The sequence below is a fragment of the Ovis canadensis genome, chromosome 20, assembly GCF_042477335.2.
Source record: "Ovis canadensis isolate MfBH-ARS-UI-01 breed Bighorn chromosome 20, ARS-UI_OviCan_v2, whole genome shotgun sequence".
NCBI classification, from domain to species: domain Eukaryota; kingdom Metazoa; phylum Chordata; class Mammalia; order Artiodactyla; family Bovidae; genus Ovis; species Ovis canadensis.
The window spans coordinates 44,973,269-44,998,450 of record NC_091264.1 but is presented as its reverse complement, the minus strand read 5'-3'; the positions used below and the strand labels follow the sequence as shown (position 1 = coordinate 44,998,450).

Genomic DNA, 25,182 nt, shown 5'->3' with positions numbered 1-25,182 from the left:
GACAGGTCTAAAAATCAATGATTTTAGACTGAAAAATTTAATGTCAGATAACAAACAAAAACACCACCAACTAAAACAGAAAAAAAGAATGTAATTTCTTTGTATGTCACAAATGATTCCAGTCCAAGTGGGGATTACACTGGAAGGTAATTAAGATACCAACGTCATATTTTCTTCTTTAAATATATTTTCTCTAAAGAAATTCAGGAAGTTATTCCTTCCTGAGGACCCCAGATATGGGAAACATCAAGGTGCAAGATGCATCATCGCAATGATCTCAAGAGTACATTCTGCTGGCCTGGGTCACACCAATCCCTTGCTCCTTCCCTACTCAGCACCCACCCTTCCTAAAGCTGTTTGCACCATCACAGAAGGCAATGTTCCAAAGTAAGGAATATTAGTTGGCTGAGGTTAAGTGAGGAATTTCTATCTCCTTCCTACCACATTTAAAGAATTCTGCTTTTTAATTGGGAATTATCATCTAGTTAAAATACATATCAACAGACCTAACACAATAAGGAATACTGATATGTATGAGACAAACTGCATAAATAATAAAAACTAGAAATATTAAGCACATTCATCCTAGCTACAGGAACAACAAATACTATCCTTGGTAACCATCATGATATGACATGAAATAGGCAAATTCTGCTATACAAGCTACATATCAATAAATACTTGGATACAAAAGTGAAATAAATGAAAAAATCAAAGTATATGTATGTATATATAGAAAATATTAAGTAGGTAAAATTGAACAGATTCTACAAAATAAAGATGACATCTTACATAACAATTATTTTTTTAAAGAATATAATAGAAATTATATGTCACAAGAACATAATTCTACTATACTAATTAAGAGAAGAGACATCAAATGAGAGAGGTTAAATGCTTAATACAGACACATATCAGTGCTAGAGGTATATTTACAATTACAATAACTGTATATTACTGACACATAATATAACTAAAATTTTAGTGGAAGCAGTATTTCAAGAAAACTAGCTACTTGCTGTGCAAACCAAACATTTTAAAGACAAAAGATCTCAAGATAATGTCTCTTTAAGAGATCTCAAATCATGCAACATTCACTGATAAATTTAAAGTTCAAACTCTGCCCTATCCAGTTCCTCAAGGAATCCTGAAAAGGTGCAGACAAAATCCCTGCAACCTCAGAGCCATAACTGAATCACCTTTGCCTTAATAATCTTTCTGTCTCAGGTTAACTCCAATACATTAGGACTGGTCCCTAATGGCAGCAAAGGACTTATAAATGAGGAGCAAGTGAATCTATCATGGTATCAGAAATAACAGTTCTAATCAATATGGACAACATTTGGCCAGGTTGGGAAGGAGAGGCTGAAGCAGGAATTCCTTTGCAAGCTGTTTACTGTTCGAATGTTCTCAGGATAAAGAGAATCAAAGAGCAAAATAGAGCGGACAATGCTGCTATGCAAGGATGTGATCACAAATGGAATAGCATAAGCCTGGTCCCAGAGAAATCTGAAACAGGACTCTCCAACAACTATCTGCTGATAAAAAGTATTCTGTCTTCACTAATACAATCACTGCTACCCACATGTTGCTGACTGAACATTTCAAGGGTGGCAGCTAAGGAACTGAAGTTTAAATTTAATTCAGGTTAATTTAAATACCTAGTCATTTAAATGTGACTAGTTACTAGTATACAGAATAACAAGCTGTTGAGCATGCATTGTGTCAGATGTAGCTCCACTTGACCCAAAGGCGGTCTTTTATATATCCCAAGGATCTGTCATTGACTGCAAGCTGCCCCAACCAAGTTTAGGAGACCTCCTGGTAATGCAGCTCCCATTCAACTGATGGCAATTTTCTGAAGAAGGAATGGGCTCTGAAGCTATTGGTCAATACTCATGACAAATATGGTGTGGACCAGTGCACCCACCAGCCAGTAGAAAAGATCTGAACTGGACACCAAAAGCATTCATACAAAACCTAGAGTCCATTCATACAAAATGTAGAGTCCATTCATAAGTGTGTACAAGGATGAAAGGACAGTCGCCAGTATACAATACACATCACCTCAGTGCAAGGCCACCAAAAAAAAATTGTCATTTGCCTTATTCACCAATAAATGAAACATTCAGATCACCTTTTCTGGTCCACGTTTCTCCTCTCAAATTGGTATTTCTCCTCAGTTGAAGAATGATCGTTTTTCATTAACAATAAATTCAAAAATGCATTGACACAATAACCATGAAATGGACATTCACTGTTGTAACTGTCAAACTAGCATTTGGAAGATTACTTATGTTCATTTCTTTGAGAAAATGAACATTTTAAAACTACAGATATTGACAATATACTTTAAGAAACATTCTGCAATTTCACAGCAAATAGGAGCTGAGGAAAAAATGAAAGTGTACAGTCTAATATGTTCACATTCACATATATGCTATTATTCAATTACTGAAGGACATGTTTTATGACAGCCAAATATCCTGAATTAAAATTGTTTCATATATCCATATTGAGACACAACAAATATACTAAAATAGGAGGAAATGCCTAGGAACACAAAGTTGGCTTCCATAAGGAACACTTAAGTTTAGTTCTTAAATTTGGTGAATTTCTATAGGTGTTTCTGTTTCTTTTGCCAACTTAACATGTATGTTACTCAATTTAGCCTTTAAGGAACACTTGCAACTGAAAACAAACTAACTTACCAATTCCTAAAGTACCACAGAGATTGAGTTCTTGTCCTCTCAGTCTCATTCCCCTCATGTGAGTGTACTAAGCTCGTTCCCTATGTCATTTCCAGTTCCTGCCTTTAATACAGTACTGGACATTGGAACTTGTGTATATAGACTAAGGACGCAGGTTGTATGAAATGGGTATACCAGTTGACTCTACTAACTTGGAATTGGAATGTCCTTAAATTTCCTTAAGCAAGAAGATGCTTTCTCTTGATAACTTCAAATACCTTCACACGATACTGAAGATCAGCATTGTGTCTAGCTGGTAGGATGACATAGGAAGGCAATTTCAAACTCTCAGGATTCCTTCTGAACATAATGTCTTGGCTCTGTGATGGAGAGCTCATTATGAAAGCATGAGATTGATATGAAACTGCAGTAAAACTGGTCTGGTGAAAACTGTTTACCTGGCTGAAGTCTCTGAGGAATGTATGTCCTGTACTGTTAATTAGCTGATGTTGCCTAGCTGCCCAGAGATGACAATCCCCAGAGAAAATGAATATCAAGGAGAATGCAAGAGGATACCTAATCTGCCTCTTTTATAACGTCTCATAATTGACAGAGGTCAGATAATTCCCTTGACTTCCCAGTTACCTTAACTCTCCTCATTTAATGGTTTAGATATTTTACTAAACACTTGAGATTATTTTTATGCAATTGCAGAAATAATTATCCATATATAAATAACAACTCATTCAGTTACTTAATTTTAAAAGTAAATTAATTTTTATCTAATATTCATAACCAACTTTTAAGGAATCACAGAGTTCCAATTAGGCAGTTCCTATCTAATCTTTAAGGTAAATATATTAAAGGTCAACCACCACATTTTACTTCCAAACTTCTAATATGGCTGAGGAAAAACTACCAGTCCTCTATGACATTGTTCAAATTCTATCTGAAAGTTGTAATGATTTACATAAACAAACAGAAAAATTATTGACTTTTTTAAATTTATTTATTTTAATTGGACGCTAATTACTTTACAATATTGTATTGGTTCTGCCACACATCAACATGAATCCGTCACGGGCACACAAGTGTTCCCCATCCTGAACCCCCCTCCCACCTCCCTCCCCGTACCCTCCCTCCAGGTAATGAAACTTCTATGGTTTAAGTTCAACTCAATTTTGCATTTATTTCCACATGACTGAGTTAAACAAGATAGCTACAATTGTTAAAGTAAACTGAAGGAAACTTGATGGGTATTGTGTGTTTTGAAGTTTGAAGATCAACTAATTTCAAAACAACTTATATACTTGACTATACAGGCAAAAGACAGGAACAGTTAGCATCTGTCCATGGAAAGCTTTGGCCGTAGCCATCAAAAGCAGCTTCAAAAAACTCAAAATCTCTTTTCCCCACTGGAACACATTTTCTTCCAGAGTAATAGACAACTTCTAATTAGTAGTATAAGCTATCTCAGAGAAAGCTATTTAGGTTTGAAGTATCTTAGTTTTTATATGTCATTAATCAGACAAGTATACAGATCTTCTGTAACTAATTTATTTGCTACAGCCAAGCATTTCCCATAGAACCATAAAATACATTTTTTTAAATAACATTCTACACATAGGGAGAAATTATCTTTTCCTTAAAATATTCTTAGAGTAGAATTTTCTCAGTAATCTCTCTATGAGTTAAATCCCATTGTAATATTTATAAGGAGGGCGAGTAAAGATTAGTATTGCATAGGGTGTCCAGAGATGGAGGGAATTACAGACCTGCAATTAACATTTCTTCCCATTTCCATCTTGGAAAAATAATGTTGGATAATAATTTGACATTATCTAGAATGTGATGTGGATGTGACGGAATATGGAAGTAAAGTCCGATGCTGTAAAGAGCAATATTGCATAGGAACCTGGAATGTTAGATCCATGAATCAAGGCAAATTGGAAGTGGTCAAACAGGAGATGGCAAGAGTTAACATCAAAATTTTAGGAATCAGTGAACTAAAATGGACTGGAATTGGTGAATTTAACTCAGATGACCATTATATCTACTACTGTGAGCAAGAACCCCTTAGAAGAAATGGAGCAGCCATCAGAGTCAACAAAAGAGTCCAAAATGCAGTACTTGGATACAATCTCAAAAATGACAGAATGATCTCTGTTCACTTCCAAGGCAAACCATTCAATGTCACAGTAATCCAAGTCTATGTCCCAAGCAGTAATGCTGAAGAAGCTGAAGTTGAACGGTTCTATAAAGACCTACAAGACCTTCAAGAACTAACACCCAAAAAAGATGTCCTTTTCATTATAGGGGACTGGAATGCAAAAGGAGGAAGTCAAGAGAAGCAGGCAAATTAGGCCTTGGAGTACAACATGAAGCAGGTCAAAGGCTAACAGAGTTTTGCCAAGAGAACGCACTGGTCATAGCAAACACATTCTTCCAACAACACAAGAGAAGACTCTACACATGGACATCACCAGATGGTCAATACTGAAATCAGATTGACTATACTCTTTGCAGCCAAAGATGGAGAATCTCTATACAGTTAGCAAAACCAAGACCAGGAGCTGACTATGGCTCAGATCATGAACTCCTTATTGCCAAATTCAGACTTAAATTGAAGAAAGGGAAAACCACCAGACCATTCAGGTAAGTTTAGTTCAGTCGCTCAGACATGTCTGACTCTTTGCTGTTCCATGGACAGCAGTGTGCTGGGCCTCCCTGTCCATCACCAACTCCAGGAGTTCACTCAAACTCATGTCCATTGAGTCGGTGATGCCATCCAACCATCTCATCCTCTGTAGTCCCCTTCTCCTCTGCCTTCAGTCTTTCCCAGCATCAGGGTTTTTTCAAATGTGGGTTCTTCGTATCAGGTGGCCAAAGTTTTGGAGTTTCAGCTTCAATATCAGTCCTTCAAGTGAACACTTGGGACTGATTTTCTTTAGGATGGACTGTTTGGATGTCCATGCAGTCCAAGGGACTCTCAAGAGTCTTCTCCAACACCACAGTTCAAAAGGATCAATTCTTCAGCACTCAGCTTTCTTTATAGTCCAACTCTCACAGACATACATGACTACTGGAAAAACCATAGCCTTGACTAGATGGACTTCTGTTGGCAAAGTAATGTTTCTGCTTTTTAATATGCTGTCTAGGTTGGTCATACCTTTTCTTCCAAGAAGTAAGTGTCTTTTACTTTCATGGCTGCATTCACCATCTGCAGTGATTTTGGAGCCCCCCAAAAATAAAGTCTGCCACTGTTTCCCCATCTATTTGCCATGAAGTGATGGGATCAGATGCCATGATCTTAGTTTTCTGAATGTTGACCTTTAAGCCAACTTTTTCACTCTTCTCTTTCACTTTCATCAAGAAGCTCCTTAGTTCCTCTTCACTTTCTGCCATAAGGGTGGTATCATCTGCATATCTGAGGTTATTGATATTTCTCCCAGCAATCTTGATTCCAGCTTGTACTTCATCCAGCCCAGCTTTTCTCATGATGTATTCTGCGTATAAGTTAAATAAGCACAGTGACAATATACAGCTTTGACATAGTCCTTTTCCAATTTGGAACCAGTCTATTGTTCCATGTCCAGTTCTAACTGTTGCTTCTTGACATGCATACAGATTTTCAGGAGGCCAGTCAGGTGGTCTGGTATTCCCATCTCTTTCAGAATTTTCCACAACTTGTTGTGATCCACACAGTCAAAGGCTTTGGCATAGCCAAAAAAGCAAAAGTAGATATTTTTCTGGAACTTTCTTGCCTTTTCCATGATCCAGCAGATGTTGGCACTGTTGATCTCTGGTTCCTCTGCCTTTTCTAAAACCAGCTTGAACATCTGGAAGTTCACAGTTCACTTATTGTTAAAGTCTGGCTTGAAGAATTTTGAGCATTACTTTGCTAGCATGTGAGATGAGTGAAATTGTGCAGTAGTTTGAACATTCTTTGGCATTGCCTTTCTTAAGGATTGGAATGAAAACTGACCTTTTCCAGACCATTTTGATATGACCGAAATCAAATCCCTCATGATTATACAGTGAACATGACAAATAGATTCAATGGATTAGATCTGATATAGACAGAGTGCCTGAAGAATTATGGATGGACGTTTGTGACATTGTACAAGATCAAGACCACCCCAAGAAAAAGATATGCAACAAGGTAAATTGGTTGTCTGACAAACCTTACAAATAGCTGTGAAAAGAAGAGAAGCTAAAGGCAAAGGAGAAAAGGAAAGATATACCCATTTGAATCAGAGTTCCAAAGAATAACGAGAGATAAGAAAGCCTTCCTCAGTGATCAGTGCAAAGAAATAGAGGAAGATAATAGAATGGGAAAGACTAGAGACCTCTTTAAGAAAATTAGAGATACTAAGGGAACATTTCATGCAAAACTGAGCACAATAAAAGAGAGAAACGGTATGGACCTAACAGAATCAGAAGATATTAAGAAGAGGTGGCAAGAATACACAGAAGAACTGTACAAAAAAGATCTTTATGACCCAGATCATCACGATGGTGTGATCACTCATCAAGAGCCAGACATCCTGGAATGTGAAGTCAAGTGGGCCTTAGGAAGCATCACTACGAACAAAGCTAGTGGAGGTGATAGAATTCCAGATGAACTATTTCAAACCCTAAAAGATGATGCTGTGAAAGTGCTGCACTCAATATTCCAGCAAATATGGAAAACTCAGGTAGTGGCCACAGGACTGGAAAAGTCAGTTTTCATTCCAATCCTTAAGAAAGGCAATGCCAAAGAATGTTCAAACTACTGCACAATTTCACTCATCTCACATGCTAGCAAAGTAATGCTCAAAATTCTTCAAGCCAGACTTTAACAATAAGTGAACTGTGAACTTCCAGATGTTCAAGCTGGTTTTAGAAAAGGCAGAGGAACCAGAGATCAACAGTGCCAACATCTGCTGGATCATGGAAAAGGCAAGAAAGTTCCAGAAAAATATCTACTTTTGCTTTTTTGGCTATGCCAAAGCCTTTGACTGTGTGGATCACAACAAGTTGTGGAAAATTCTGAAAGAGATGGGAATACCAGACCACCTGACTGGCCTCCTGAAAATCTGTATGCATGTCAAGAAGCAACAGTTAGAACTGGACGTGGAACAATAGACTGGTTCCAAATTGGAAAAGGACTATGTCAAAGCTGTATATTGTCACTGTGATGAAGTACAAGCAGGAATCAAGACTGCTGGGAGAAATATCAATAACCTCAGATATGCAGATGATACCACCCTTATGGCAGAAAGTGAAGAGGAACTAAGGAGCTTCTTGATGAAAGTGAAAGAGAAGAGTGAAAAAGTTGGCTTAAAGGTCAACATTCAGAAAACTAAGATCATGGCATCTGGTCCCATCACTTCATGGCAAATAGGTGGGGAAACAATTTAAAAAGTCAGAGACTTTATTTTGGGGGGCTCCAAAATCACTGTAGATGGTGATTTCAGCCATGAAATAGAAGACACTTGGTCCTTGGAAGATCGCCTGTCTAGGTTTGAGCCAGGATACAGGATGCTTGGGGCTTGTGCACTGGGATGACCCAGAGAGATGGTATGGGGAGGCAGGTGAGAGGGGGGTTCAGGATTGGGGACACGTGTACACCTGTGGCAGATTCATGCTGATGTATGGCAAAACCAGTACAGTACTGTAAAGCAAAATAAAGTAAAATTTTAAAAATATTTTTAAAAAAAGAAAAAAAAAAAAGAAAGAAAAGCTATGACCAACCTGGATAGCATATTGAAAAGCAGAGACATGACATTACCAACAAAGGTCCATCTAGTCAAAGCTATGATTTTTCCAGTAGTCAGGTATAGATGTGAGAGTTGGACTATAAAGAATGTTGAGGGCTGAAGAATTGATGCTTTTGAACTGTGGTGTTGGAGAAGACTCTTGAGAGTCCCTTGGACTGCAAGGAGATCCAACCAGTCAATCCTAAAGGAAATCAGCCCTTAATATTCATTGGAAGGACTGATGTTGAAGCTGAAGCTACAATACTTTGGCCACCTGATGTGAAGAACTCACTCATTTGAAAAGACCCTGATGCTGGGAAAGATTGAAGGTGGGAGGAGAAGGGGACCACAGAGGATGAGATGTTTGGATGGCATCACCAACGAGATGGACACGAGATTGAGTAGGCTCTGGGAATTGGTGATGGACAGGAAAGCCTGGTGTGCTGCAATCCATGGGGTCACAAAGAGTCTGCTGAGTAACTGAACTGAACTGAAAAATGCTTATTTGCAATTACATGCATTTTTCCTATGCTATTTTTTAAAATTCTTATTTTATATTGGAATATAGTACACTGAAAGCATAATCTATTTTTTTAAATCTACAATTGAATACTTATCCAAATAAAAGGCATTGGTCTGTTAAAGACTCTGTAAAGAGGGAAATAAGCTACAAACTGGAAGAAAACATTTTCAAGCTACTTATCATACAAAACACTCATGTAGAATATACAAACAACTCTCAAAATTCTGCAATAAGAAAACAACTCAATTAAAAAACATTTGAGCAGATAACTCAGCAATGCAAATACACAAACGGTAAATAAGCACATGAAAAGATGTTTAGCATCACTAACCATCAGGAAAACACATATTAAGATCATCAAGAGTACCTACTTACTAGAACAACCAAGATGAAAAATATGGGAAAAATATCAAATGTTGGCTTCATTGTGGAAAAACTGAATCATTCATACATTTCTAATGAGAATATAAAATGACACATCTACTTTATAAAAGAGCTAGGATGTTTCTTTAAAAAACCAAATATACACTTGCCATAGAGCCTGCTTTTGGGCATTTTTGACAGAGAAAAAAAATTTATTCCACACAAAAACCTGTGCACAATTATTCATAGCAGTTTTATCTGTAACAGAAAAAAGCTGAAAATAACTAAAATATTCTAAACAAATACTGGTACATTCAAACTATGAAATACTACTTGGCAATAAAAAAGGAATGCGCTGTTAATACAGACAACATCTTCAATGAATCTCAAAGGTATTATGTTGAATGAAAATAAGTCTATCTTAATAGGTTAAATATTATATGATCCCAGCTTTATCCCATCCACAAAATGACAAAACAATAGAGATGGGGATCAAGTTAGTGGTGCCCAGGAGTGAGGGATAGTTGTGGAGAGTGCAGGAGAGGAGAGAGAGGGAGTGTAACTATAAAGGGGTGTCACAAAGATGTGAGTAGTCATGGGGTCATTCCATATTTTGATCATGATTGCACCTACAGGAATCTACATGTAAAAAAAAAATTACATGGAACTCTATATATACGTTGTACCAATGTCGGTTTCCCAGCTTTTAAATTGTATTATAGTTATATAATGTATAACCATTGGGGAAAAGGTCAAAGGTAACCAAGACCTCCCTACACTATCTTTAAACCTTTCTGTTAATCTGCAACTATTTCAAAATAAAAAGTTTTTTTAAAGGACTTGAATAGAAAAAGAACTAGAGAACGAGAAAAAGAGGGACAGAGAAACACAAAGCAAAACAAAAATGGTAACAAGAGAGAGGAGAGAAGAAGCTGCTCAAAAGGCTAGAAGGTTCCTGTTCGCTCATGACATACAGACTCCAGATCTCCCTTCTATGGGCACACTGAATCTGCAATTATACACAGAAAACTGCTTCTAAAAGAAATGTAGAAAAGCTGGGTGAATCCTACACACAGAAAAACCCCACACTAAAATCATTAGGAGATAAAAAAGTAAATCATTAAAAGATGCAGACACAAAATCTCTACCTAAACCCCACCCTTGGATCCACATATACAATCAGGAAGGAATCACCACTGCCAGTTTCTCCCTGAGAAACAAAGTCTCCCACATCTGGGACCCTCACTTTGAAGACTTACACCTAAGACATGGGCCTCCAAAACATACCTCTGAAAGTCAATGTAGTTTGTGTCCATGAAATCCATGAGACTATAATGAACTAAGAAACAGGCTCACCCAGACTCACTGAGGCTATCTCTCCAGGGCACAGCACACAGACACAGACTGAAACCTCCAGCTTCTCCCTGAAAGAAGCCTATTTCCTTATCTTCAAAGCTAAGACTTCTAACACATATCTAGGGGTCAACTGCAATCCTCGCCAAAACCTGAGAAGCCAACAGGTGCCATCATCATGCCCTCCCTCTGTCCCACCCCAGGTCACCGGTGTCTCTGTGAAAAGAGTTTGTGCACACATATGGCAGCCCAGAGGTTGTGGTTGCTGCCAGAGGGCACAATCCTTGATCACCTGGTTCAGTGGCCTGCGTTCCTGGGTCCAACAGGACATTAGCAAAAAAAAGAAACAGCCTGTAACTAGCTACCTGCACCTGCCCACCCAGGGCTCAATGTGGAGGGAACAGAGAGAAACACCCATCTCCCAGTCATCTCCTGGAAGAGGTATAATTGCATGTTTGAAAAGTTATTGCCTCGGGTTCGGTCAGATCGCCTACAACGGCAGCAATTACCTTGTCCTGAATGAGGACTTGTGCTTCTGGACCACAGTGGACACGGCGGCTCAGATCTCCAAGCTCAAGCCTGAGCAGGGCGGTGCTGTGGGGAACAGTAGGAACTACCTGGATGGGGACTGCAGAGGGTGGCTCCACAGACACCTGGAGAACAGGAAGGACACGCTGCTGCGCGCAGGTATGAGGGGCGCGGGGCCTCCCTGATCCCCGCTAGGGCTGATCCTGGCTTCACACGAGGAGAAGAAAGTGGGGTCAATGTGGAAACAGCGCCCCGGTTCCTGTCAGCAGAGGGAGGAATCCACCCAGGTTTTCATATTCTGTACAAGAGAGTAACTCGCCAGTGGCCCCACTTCTCTGAAGGACAATTAAGGAATCCAATCTGTTTGGGGAAGAAGCAGGAACCCATCCCTGAGATAACTGGTCAGCGGTGCCCCTTCCCCCTGGGTGCCATCTTGTGAACCATGACTCTCTCTCAGGGCCAGTTCTCACCCTGAGAACATGTTTGGAGGCCTGACCCAGCTTTTCTGAGTCATTCAGCCTCCACCCAAGTCAGGACCATTACTTTGTATTCACTCCCTTACATAGTGCCTCCTACCTTGTCTCTCACCCTGACTCCAGAAATTTCCAAGGACTCAGGACCATGCCCAGACCTCCGAGTCCAGGCTGGTGTCTAGTGTTTGTGCTGCTTTTTTCAAACCCATTGTCCTGTTTATTCTCAGGATGGTCACAGGATGCTGCTTCAGGCCCCCATGGAGATAACACTAAATGGGAATTTTCTGATTCATCCTCCACTGACCCTCCAAAGAAACATGTGACCCAGCACCCCATCTCTGACTGTGAGGACCTCTGAGGTGCTGGGCTCTGGGCGTCTACCCTGAAGAGATCTCACTGACCTGGCAGCGTGACACGGAGGACCAGACCCACTACATGGAGCTTGTGGAGACAAGACCTTCAGGGAATGGAAGCTTCAAGTTGTGGGCAGCCCTAGTGGTCCCTTCTGAAGAGGAGCAGCACAAGGGGCTTCAAGAGACCCTCACGTTGAGATGGGATAAGGGGGAGGCTGGGGTGGAGCTTCTTCTCAGATAAAGCTGAAGCCTTTCTGGACCCCTTCAGCAAGGTCAGGACTCAAACCTGAGGTCTGGGGCCCTTCTCTTTCCTCCACAGAACCTCCTCAGCTCACCGTCCCCAACATAGAATCATTGTTAGCCTGGTTCTACTCATGGTCACTGGAGCTGAGATCTGGAGGAAGAAGCGCTCAGGTAGGGAAGGGATGGGGGCATCTGAGTTTTCTTGTCTCACTGGGAGTTTCAAACCCAGGTAAATGCTTACCTGCCTAATTATTGGAAAGTACCCTCCACATACACATGTGGAGTCTGAGCTGATGCTAACACTGACCCTTTTGTAAAGTACATGTGAAATGAAAGACAGATTATTCACTTTGTAATTTCAGTTGGGGGCCTGTCTCTCAGCATGTGACAATCAGAGGGGAGGGTCCCTGCTGAGGACAGACCTCCAGAAGGACGGTTGGTCCAGTCCCCTCAACAGCACCTTTCTTCATTCTCCTGATTTTGTCCTGGATTTTGGTCACAGTTCCCAAAAGTTCTGTGGGGTCCAGGACTAGGGAGTTCCTCTAGGATCTCATGATTCAGTCTTCTCTATGGCCTCTCACTTGAAGTTTGCTTCTTGCAGGTGAAAAAGGAGGGAGCTACACTCTGGCTGCAAGAGGCCATGGGGGGCTCACCTTCCTCAAAATTCCTTCTCTAGTTTCTCTCCTGTGGGTTCTGACCACATCATGTTTCACACGGATGTCTGGAGGAAGTTCTCTCTGGGCAAGGGAGTCTCCTGTGCAAATGCACAAGGGCAGGAAAGTGTCTGCATTCAAGGAAGAGCCAGAAGGCAGGTGTGGCTGGCCTAATGAGGAACTGAGATTAGATCCCATGTTTTGCCAGATCATACAGACCTAGATGATATTAGAAGGGTGTTAATGTTGTCTGAGTAAGATGTGGATTTGTAAGATGGTGTAAACAGAAGACAATCCATTGTGACTCCCCTTTAGAAGCATCAGTCTGGTTGCTGTACATAATTAGGAGGTGAAGGGTGACTGATGTACTAAAGGAAACTGTAGGAAATAGTGCAGTTACCGGGCTGGAGATGCTGGTCTAGACAGCATCTAGACAGTCGGGAGTAGAGCCTGAGAATCTACATTCATAGCAAGTTTGATGCTGATGCTGCTGGCTTTCAGATCACAGATTTAGTAGTGAGAATATAGACCAGGATTCCCACATGGCTGTGCATCAGCCTCCCCTGTAGGACTTGTTCATAAGGGATTCCTGGACTCCATGCCCAACACTCTTAGATGTTTGGTCTAGGAGGAGACCTGATTATTTTGTAAGAAGCCTGACAAGCAGTCCTGATGCTCAGTCAGGTTTGGATCCACTGGGGCTTGTGATCAGAGAGTGATCAGGATGGGGAAGGGCTTAAATCCACACTTAAATGGGAAGAAAATGTCAAGACATTTTCTGGGAGATACATGTTTTCTCTTCCAAGAAGGATAGGCAGCTGGACATTTTAGAAAGTAGTCTGACATCATAAAGTCTCTGAGTTGCTAAGAGAGCAGATCTAAATGTTCTCAGCACAAAAAGGAAATGGTAATTATGTGACATCATACAGGTGTAAGCTAAAATTGTGGTGCTGATCATTTTGCAATAGAGAAAAGTATCAAATCACAGGTTGTACACTTACTCAATATTTTATATCAATCATATCTCAATAAAGCACAGGAAAAAATCTCTGAAAGTTTCCCTACATGATAGCCTTATGAAGTTCTTCATGGGAAGAAAAAGGATTTCAATTTGGTGCAAAGGAGAGAAAGAGAATGAGATCTGTGGTTTTATTTTATTTCAGGAAAAGTCACAGAACAACCTGAGGATTCACAGCCAGCTCAGCATCCACAGTCTCTCCCAGGTGGGGAACCACATGGGAACCACCGCCCCTGCATGGGGAGCAGAAGTCTCTGTTCACAAAACAGACACTCCCTGAGCTGGAGGATGGACTCTGGTGCTAACCCTGCTGTCTCTGCTGCCCCTGGCAACTCAATGACACTACTGCCATTTACTCTGTGCAGGTCAAAACATTCAGCATGGTGTCAGCCTGTCTGTCTCAGTTCACTTTAGTTTATCACTCAGTCGTGTCTGACTCTTTGTGACCCAGTGGACTGAAGCACGCCAGGCTTCCCTGTTCATCATCAACTCCCGGAGATTACTCAAATTAATGGCCATCGAGTCAGAGATGCTTTCCAACCATCTCATCCTCTGTCATCCCCTTCCCCTTCTGCCTTCAATCTTTCCCAGCATCAGGGTCTTTTCAAATGAGTCAGTTATTTGCATCACGTGGCCAAAGCATTGGAGTTTCAGCATCAGTCTTTCCAATGAATACTCAGGGCTGATTTCCTTTAGGATGGACTGGTTCAATCTCCTTGCAGTCCAAGGGACTCTCAAGAGTCTTCTCCAACACCACAGTTTAAAAGCATCAATTCTTCTGCACTCAGCTTTCTTTGTAGTCCAACTCTCACTTCCATACATGACTACTGGAAAAACCATAGCTTTGACTAGATGACCTTTGTTGGCAAAGTAATGTCTCTGTTTTTTAACAAGTTGTCGAGGTTGGTCATAACTTTTCTTCCAAGGACCAAGTGTCTTTTACTTTCATGGCTGCAGTCACCATCTGCAGTGATTTTGGAGCCCCCCAAAATAAAGTCAGCCACTGTTTCCACTGTTTCCCCATCTATTTGCCATGAAATGATGGGACCAGATGCCATGATCTTAGTTCTCTCTGTCTCACTGTGTCCTTATTTGCAGTCCATGTGACTGGAGGAACCTAGTGCCATGTCCACCTGCAGAAATGTTTAGGAAACAAGCTTTTCTCCTTCATGGTAGGAGGTGATCTCAGACTCTGACCAAAATGTTTAAGTGTGAAATTCCCTTCAGTTGAGAAGCGGGTATAGATTTGGAGGTAGAGGTGAGGATTGTCATTGTTTAGTCTCTAAGTCATGTCTGACGCTTTGGGATCCCATGGACTATAGCCTGCACAGCACCTATGTCCATGGGATTTTCCAAGTAAGAATACTGGAGTGGGGACACGATTTCCTCCTCCAGGGTATCTTCCTGACTCAGGGACTGGACCCGGGTCCTGCTTGACAGACAGATTATTTACCACTGAGCCACCAAGGAAGTCCCAGAGGTGAGGGTAAGTGATGGGGAAAATGTATTTGGACCAATGATCTAGACCAGAACTTAATCTAGTACATTCTAGGCACTTGGGTTTGGCTGGATGAATGAGTAACTAACATATGACATCTTTCACTTCTCTAATGTTCTGTGATGTGATCTAGCTTCTGTCTACTTTAGTTTATATTCTAGATAAGTGAGTGGAGTCCATTTTTGAATGATGAAATGATTACTCAAAATGTCCTTTCCTTGCCTTTGTCTCTTTCTAGGATTAAAAAGCCAATATCTATAAGTCTACATGGGTTCGATATATATATACAGGCATGTGTGCTAAGTCACTTCAGTTATGAATGTCTCCTGCAACCCTATGGACTGTTCCCTACCAGGCTCCTCTATCCATGGGATTCTGTAGGCAAGAATACTGGAGTGGGTTGCCATGTCCTCCTCCAGGGGACCTTCCCAACCCAGGGACCATACCATCTCTTGCAGCTCATGCGCTACAGACAGTTTCTTTACTCCTGAGCAAAGAGGAAAGCCCATGTGTGTGTGTCTTTGTGTGTATATACTGATATTTTATATTGCTTTATAATTCCCTTGCACATGAACATCTTACTGGAGACATTATCCATAATATTTATCAGTTTATCTGTTTGTGACCCCCATCAAAGTCTTAAAAAATTACTAGTTCACACACCAAACTACTAATTTCACCAAACTACCACATTTATATTTTGGCCAAAACAATTATTTCCTTCGTCTCGTAGTTATGGAAACATTTTGTACTTTATTAGTTTTACTTGTTTTCCTGGAAGAGGAAGCCTTAAAACCAAGCCCACCATGTTAATGGAAATGGACTCTCCATGACATATTTTTTCACTCCTGCTATTTTTTCTGGTGCCAGGGCAGGTGCCTGAATATATATCTACCTAAACAATGGGGACTTGGTCCATGGAGAGCTAACAATTCAACTGTCTTAGCAGATCCAATGACATTTCTTTGTTTTCATCCAACAAGAAGCCAAAACTTTTTTGATAGAAACAGCACAAATTTCAAGCCCAGCTACAGTTACTCTTTTGAAATACCAAAGAAGGTCCTCTTTCCAGATGGTTACATTGTTAATTCCATATTAGCATATACAATATCATGACTGGGACAACGTTTGCTGGGACAACGTTTGCTCTCGACACATTTGCTTGTGACACGACCAGTTCTATGCCGTTCACTTCCACATCTGCCACATCTGTTTCAACAACCTCTTTCTCTTCACACTCCTCTTGTACAGTTGGAGTCTGGGTGTTTTCTGGAATGGTTGAGATAATTTCATCTTGAACTTTTCATTCTCAGCAGCTACTAACTGTGCTTGCTGAGATAAAGACTCAATCATGGTTTAAAAAAAAAAAAAACTATGTCAGATTCTGATGCTGGCAATTACCAGTGTGGATTGAAATAAAGTAGTCTACTTGCTTATGCTCACTTTCAATGTCTGTATGTTTCTTATTGTGACCTGATAGCAAACATCTCAGAAACCAGCAATGGCTCACAGAAGAGATAAAAGTATCATTAGTTCAGGTGGAGTTGTATTTAGGAACCTACCCTGGCACCAGAAAAATATCAGGGATGAAAAAATAAGTCATGGAGATTCCATTTCCAGTAACATTGTGGGCTTGATTTTAAGGCTACCTCTTCCAGGGAAACAAAATAAAAGTAATTAAGTATGAAAAGTTTCCATGACTACAATATGAAGGAAATAATTGTTTAGGACAAAATATAAATGTGGGCAGTACTCCAGAGGGAAAATTTGTTTTTATCTTTAGGGTGTTAGCCAAATCTGGAAAGATCTTACCTCTGATTTTCTCAAGTTTATGAGCTACAACAGGAAATATAAGCCAGAACTTATTTGTGTGGGGAGCTAAGAGGCATCCCCTCCTTGAAAATCCAGAAACCAAGGTTCATATCGTCAGGGAGGATGTAGAGATATTGCCTGCACGCATGTTCAGTCAATTAACATGTCTAAATCTTCGCCGCCACCATAAACTATAGCCCATCTGATTCCTCTGTCCATGGGATTATCCCAGCAAGAATACAGGAATGGGTAGCCATTCATCCTTCCGGTGTTGTCCCAACCCAGATATTGAACCTGCATCTCCTGCTTTGGCAGGCGGATTGTTTACCACTGAGCCACCTGGGAACTGTAGAGATATTGGAAGCATGTAACATACTGGTGGGAATATAAAATGATGCTGCCACTTTGGAAAATGCTCTGAAAGTTTCTCAATGTTTGAACACAGATTTACTGTATCAGTCCTGCAGATTATCCTACTCAAGGTGGACCCACAGTGTCAAAGATTGTTCAGTGACTGTGCAGCCCATGTGTGACTACGTCCAGGGCGTAGGGCTCACTACCTCGTGCTCCTGCTTCTCTTACCTGGAACGTCCCTGTGCAGACGGACTCTGAGATGCACACAAATGTCCCTGCCTCCTTGGTCCACACCTTGTGGACTCTCCTCCCCTGAGTGTGAGTGGAAGCTGTGACCTGCTTCTGACCAGTAGAATATGGCAACAGGGACATCACTCCTGAGATTAGATCACAGAAGAGCAAAACCCCATCTTGCTGGCTGACTTTCTATTTGTCTTCCCTGCTTGCAATCACTGATGAAGGAAGCAGCTGGGCTGGAAACATCTTTGTTTCACAAAACTGAGGTCAGCCCCCTACCAACATCCAACCAAATACTAAGGCCTCCAGTCTAACAGCTCAGAGGAAGACACTTAGTGTTCTCCCCTCAGGCAGCCCTTGCCTTTCTTGAAGACAGACACGCTGCTTTCTCTTTACAGCATAATGTCAAGTTCTCTGGCTATCCTAGTTGCTTCCCTCTAGCTCCATCTAGGAGGCCCCGGAAGGGAGCAGCAGGCAGGGTGAGAGGAAGTGCTGGTGAGCAGGGGTGTGGCCAGACCCCTCCTTGGAGAGATGTTCCCAGGGAGTCAGTTGGAAGAAGAGCAGCCAGAGCAGTAAGATGGGAAGAAGAGTGAACAGCCCTGGGACCTCAGGTCCACACGAGGCTGTGTTTTAGGCTGTGAAATATCCTGCACGGCCCCTGCTGGTCTTCCCCTTTCAGCATCGGGAGAGGCCAGCTCACACCCGGATGCAAACACCGCTGACGGCCCACAGCCCAGATGTGAGCCCCCCTTCCCCCACCTCCAGTGAACACACTCCATCAGCCAACATAGGCCCAACTCTCCTGTCACTTCAGACCCTGCGACCACCTGTGGTGAGTGTGGGAAACACAACAGACTCCCCGCCAGTCTCAGAGCCCAGAGGGCAAGGGAAGCTGTCAGAGCCCAGTGGAGGTGACCCTTAGTAAGGCAGGTGGACAGTGTACAGGAGTCAACACAAACCTTAGGACACACTTGGGCTCAGCAGTCAGTTTCCTTAGAGTCGTGGCTCAGCCAATTGAGAGTCAGTCAAACCCCCACAGACCTCAGTTTCCGTGTCTGCAAAATGGGCTTGAGAGCTGTCCCTATCTCATGGATTCGTATGAGATTTAAATTAATTTATGTAAATACCTGAAAACAGTACCTGACAGGTTTATTAAGGGAGAAACCTGGGAAGGAAGAGAGCCCAGGTATGTGGCTCCTGTTTCTCTCAAGAGGAAGAGGACAAGTTCTCCCAACACTCATCACTCAGCCTCTTCTTAATTCCTATGCAGAGGGGAAGTATCTTTTCTCTTATCCCCCTTATTTCCCTTGAGGGAGGAGGGGCATCAGGAGAGGCCAGGGTGGGGTCAGGATGAGGAAGCATCAGAGCAATACACAGGAATATTACAGCAGTGGGAACACACAGCTATATATTGGTTATTTTTCATTGAATATCCAGCATCCTGGAGTACAGCATCCCAAAATTTCTGGCTGTTACCTCTAAGCTCACACATCAGCTGAGGCTTTAAGAGGCCCCTCCTGGGGCTTCCCTGGCTGTCCAGTAGTTGGGAATCTGCCTGTCAATGCAGGGAACACCAGTTTGGTCCCTGGTCTAGGAGGATTTCACAAACCATGGGGCAGCTAAGCCTTTGGCCACAACTGCTGAGTTGCACACTCCAGAGGCCTGACCTACAACAAAAGAAGAGACTGCAGTGAGCAGCCCGCATACCACAGCTAGAGAGTAGCCCCTGCTCTCTGAAACTAGAGAAAGCCCACGTGTAGCAACAAAGACCCAACACAGCCAAAAATAAACAAAATTTAAAAGAGAGAGAGACCATTACACTGTTACATTAGCTGAGTGCTTCACAGGGATGGATATCTGATAAGACAAGTGAGTCCTGACCATGTTCATTGTCTTACCTCCTTTACCAACAAATGGGTCCTGTTTTATCTCAGGCAACATTGATATATCACGAACTTTAAGTCCAAGGACAGTATTACTGACAGAGTGCTGCAGGCAGGGAAGATAAAGCCTATATTTAGCAGATAAGTCAACTCATGCCAAAAAAGATTATTTGCTATTAATGTAATGTTTTGTATTTGTTGTCTCAGGGCCTGTTGGGAGAAGGATGTGCTAATACCCTTCCTGAAAGCCTATTAACAACTTCCACAACTTATAGTTCTTTGAATCTCCTGGAGAATTGTCTGTCAGGTACATTATCCCCAGGGTTGATACTGAAAAACCCACATGGGGATAAGTAACTATTACTGATGTTGAGGAAGATTGGGTTCCCAGAGGCTACAAAGAAACTGTAAATTTCAGTGTAAGGAAGTCCTGCGGTCACTCCAGTTCTCACTAAGCCGAACAGACACTCCTCAAGAATCATTCCATCTCTCATCCTTCTACATCTGGAGGTAAAGGAAACATTCTCTCTCTTTTATTTTTCCCATTATGCTGGAGGCTGACTTGGAAGCCAAAGGCTCTTCCCAGAAGAACCTTGCATCCTATATGAGCATCTGGTAAGTACAATGACCTTTACCTGGTCAAGGCTATTAAGAAATGAGTCAGCCTTGAAGATGAGCACTGTGTGACCCTCTTCCTTTTTCTCAGATCTACTTTTTCCTTCTCTCTCTGTAGGCAGGTTTCCTTTGTTTTTCAGTCCACACAGCATGAAGTGGCAGTAGCTTAAATTCTAAATTTTCATATGTCCTCTACCCAAGAGCTAACAATACTTCACCTGGCCATCCCCCACCACCCTTCAAAGACCCCTGAGTGAAAGGGCACAGTCCTTGATGAAGGGATGGAGATAATCACAGGGGCCACTTTCTCTTGGACATTTCTCTTTAAGTAGAAGAGAAAGATCTACACACTAGAAGTAGCTACCTTAAGGTAGAGAGCCCTTCTACACTTTAAGTGCAAAGTGGTGAAAGTCGTTGGCATTTTGGGACCCAGAAAACTCAGGGCTGCATCAACATTAGTCACATTGGCAGCTCTGAGACCACTGGTGCCCGACATAGCATCACTGTGTCAAAGCAGGCACTGGCAGATCAGTAGTGATGAGCAACTTAGATGAGAAGGGGAAGAAAATAGAGGGTTCTGCTCACCAGGAACAGAGTTCATGTGAGACCTTTCTGGGAACTCTAGATAGAAACAGTGGCAAATAATAAAAGCAGAGATTTCTGTTTTGCCAGCCAGATGTAGAGCTGAGGGAAAGTCCAGAGAGAAGAAACCTCCCAAGAAGGACTTTTCTTAATTTTCTTCCTTCTGCTTCTTGCAAAGCTCAGAGCCTCCCTTCCCCTCCATCTTTTCCCACTTGATATCCCATGGTGAAATGCTAAAGTCTCCACAGGTGTCAGAGAACACTTTTCCAGCAAACATTTCTGAATGTCCCCCTATGTGGCAAGAGCAATGGCAAGTGATATGATACAACTCCAGCCTGTGTTTCCTGAAACTGTATCAACCCATAGGCCCAAGAGTGATAATTAACAACAGGCTGTTGTTTTATCTACTTTTTTATTTACTATTTCAACCCCACCTAGGACTTCCCAGGTGGCTTAATGTTAAAGAATCCACCTGCCAATGCAGGAGACAACGGTCAGTTCCTGGGTCAGAAGATCGTCTGGAGAAGGAAATGGTGAACCCACTCCAGCATTCTTGCCTGGGAAATCCCATGGACAGAGGAGCCTGGTGGGTGCAGTCCACAAGGTCACAAAAGAGTCAGACATGACTTAATGACTAAACAACAACAACAATCCCTGCAGTCTGGCCAAAATGAACTGTTTCTGGCAGTTCCCAGGAAGTTCTTGCATGAACTCTGTGTTCTCTGGAGTTTAAAGTACCTGTGCCTCTCTCCACTTTGCCTATCTCAGTGTAGAATATCTCTCTCTTCCCTTGAGTTTCATTACTCAGTCACTGAAAAAATAGCCCAAGAGAGGCCCTCCACTATCTTTAGCTTCTGCCACCAGACTCTCTATCCCTTCGACTAAGACGCAAGACAGTGGGGCTGGGTGAAGAATCAGTAATAAAATCAGAGATGTTGTTGTCTTGCATCCTCTGGCATGCATCTCATTCTACCCCAAAATCAGTCTCTCTTTAGAGGCAAATAGAAGTCTACATTTATAAAACTGGATTTCTGTACACAAAGGCAAAAAAGATTCAGTCTATGGGATCGCCAAAGTATCTTACAACCACAAAAGGGTCTTGAAACCAAAACAATAAATACATAAATGTTTATATTCAGAAATATTTATATATACTATATTTACATAGCATATATTTTATATATTTAATATACATTTTATACATAATCTCAACTGCCAGATAGCCTGGGATAAATACCACTATGAAATAAACACTGAGGAGACTTATTTCTACCTGATATAAGAAAACACTTCCTAAGTCTTTAAGTATATTAACGTATTCATACATTACATGTTGATTCAACTGCATTTAACTGCACGCATTACAATACATGTCGATTGTTTGCTGTATGTCAAGCACAGTTCTGCACATATAGTGATTTGTTGTCAAAAGACAAATTTCCTGATCTTATACATCTGTCATTTTACTAAGCAGATTATAAAATAAATAAGAAATTTTTTTTTAAGAAACAAGAAAATTCTGGATCACAATGAGTGATCTGAAGACGAAAAGCAGGGCAATGCAATAGACAATATCTTGAGTGGAGTTTTAGTTGGGGTGGTCAGAGAAGTTGAAAATGAGAAAAACCAGATAGACAGGAACATTTGGGTATTAATATTGGGAAATTGTAAAGATGAGAGGGTTTTGCTGTGGCTCAGTGAATAAGAATCTGCCTGCCAGTGAAGAGGACATGGGTTCAGTTGTGAACCAGGAAGTTCCCACATGCCTCAGAGCAACGAAGCTCGTGCACCATAACTACTGAGCCTGTACCCTAAGCCCAGGAGCCACAACTATTGAGGCCATGCACCGCAACTAATGAAAACCGCATGCCCCAGACGCCGTGCTCCACAAAAAGAGAGACCTGTGCACCGCAAATGGAGAAAGCCCCAACGCATCAATGAAGATCCAGCACGGCCAACAATAAATGATGAATAAATTAAAAATAAAAATTCTAAAGATGGGAAATGGGGATAGGAAGAGAAAATACTTGAGAGGTAAGAAAAGGATTATGAAGGCTCTTGTATGCCACAGTGAGGAATTTGGAATTTGAGTTGAAGGCAATTGAAAACCACTGGAAGTTTTCGAGAAGGGAAGTGAGGCAATTCTTTTAGGAAGGATAATTCTTTTGGCAATAGGCAAGAAGGCTATAACTCCTAAATTCACTTTCTAAAACCCTTATAGTTTTGAAACTTCTTCCATATTATAAGTTCTTTGACAAAATTATTTTGTGAACCTACTATACATACTAAACTCTTTTCCAGGCTATGGTACTATTATGAGATATTTCTCCTCATACATATTATTTACTATTAATATTGCCTCACGGTTTGTGTGCGGTGTGTGTGTCTATGAAAGAGAGAGACATACAGACAGACAAGGTTGATTTCTAAAATGAGACCAGATGATTTTATGAAAAAGAGAATGATTAATGTGAGGTCTGAATTTATAGAAATGCACACAAAAGGTTGAAAAAGAATATTTGCTCTATCATATTAAGCAATTTTAAAAGACATAAAAAAAGAAAACAAAAACTCATTGATGCTTTGCTGCGTTTTCACTGAAAGTGGTAACAATGAGAGTTTCTCAGGCTTAGTCCCTCTGGAACATACAGTATGGACAGTGAATTCTAAATCACCTCCAATAAAAGTTTTCCAATCAATAGACGTGATTATAGACTCCATATCAAAGGCTCCATGGCTTTACTTATTAAAATATATTATTCCTATTTGAATAAAATTGTTCATAATGAATTTTATTATCTGTGCATTTTCAGAAAGAAATATTTTTCTCTACACAAAGCAGAAGCAAGAAAGCCAGTCTAAATATTTCAATTGTCCAGGGAAGGACTAAGGCAATACATATTTGTAACTTATTTTGAACATCTACATTTAATTTTTGAGTTATCTTTGTAGTTCATACATCAAAATGACCCTATTCCCAGCAGTTAACAACTCATATTTTAGAGTCTGTTGGAATCCTGCCTCTGTGATTTACTAAGTACCTCACTCTGATAAAATCACTGCACCTCTTTCACCCTCAGTTCCTTCATATATTTAGCAGAAATCATGATAATGCCAAGCTCACAGAGTTGTGACAAATTACATAGAAAGTGCTTCGTTCAAAACACATGAAAAGATGCTCCACATCATTCATTATTAGAGAAATGCAAATCAAAACCACAATGAGGTACCACTTCACACCAGTCAGAATGTCTGTGATCCAAAAATCTGCAAGCAATAAATTCTGGAGAGTGTGGGGAGAAAAGGGAACCCTCCTACACTGTTGGTGGGAATGCAAACTAGTACAACCACTATGGAAAACAGTGTGGAGATTCCTTAAAAAATTGCAAATAGAACTGCCATATGACCCAGCAATCCCACTTCTGGGCATACACACCGAGGAAACCAGAATTGAAAGAGACACATGTACCCCAATATTCATTGCAGCACTGTTTATAATAGCCAGGACATGGAAACAACCTAGATGTCCATCAGCAGATGAATGGATAAGAAAGCTGTGGTACATATACACAATGGAGTATTACTCAGCCATTAAAAAGAATACATTTGAATCAGTTCTGATGAGATGGATGAAACTGGAGCCGATTATAGAGAGTGAAGTAAGTCAGAAAGAAAAACATCAATACAGTATACTAACACATATATACAGAATTTAGAAAGATGGCAATGATGACCCTGTATGCAAGACAGCAAAAAAGACAGATGTGTATAGTGGACTTTTGGACTCAGATGGAGAGGGAGAGGGTGGGATGATTTGGGAGAATGGCATTGAAACATGTATACTATCATGTAAGAATCGAATCACCAGTCTATGTCCAATGCAGGATACAGCATGCTTGGGGCTGGTGCACGGGGATGACCCAGAGGGATGTTGTGGGGAGGGAGGTGGGAGGGGGGTTCATGTTTGGGATCGCATGTACACCCGTGGTGGATTCATGTCAGTGTATGGCAAAACCAATACAGTATTGTAAAGTAAAATAAAGTAAAAATAAAAATAAAAAAGAAAGTGCTTCGTTCAGTGCCTGAAACACAGAAGATACTCTTACCTAGTAACTCTCTAGCACCCCCTTGTTTGTCAACAAAAGAGTAACTGTGAAAATGCCTCAGCTTCCTCACAAATTATACTTCCTCAGGGGGAAAGACTTGGATTAAACAAACAGCTTAACAGTATGGAGTTCTCTTAATTCCAACAAGCAGAGTACA

General features: G+C 41.1%; 1 pseudogene; it reads left to right on the top strand.

The window, feature by feature from the left end:
- Positions 1–11,059: 11,059 nt before the first annotated feature.
- On the top strand, positions 11,060–18,761 carry LOC138929718 (BOLA class I histocompatibility antigen, alpha chain BL3-7-like; annotated as a pseudogene).
- Positions 18,762–25,182: the final 6,421 nt, after the last annotated feature.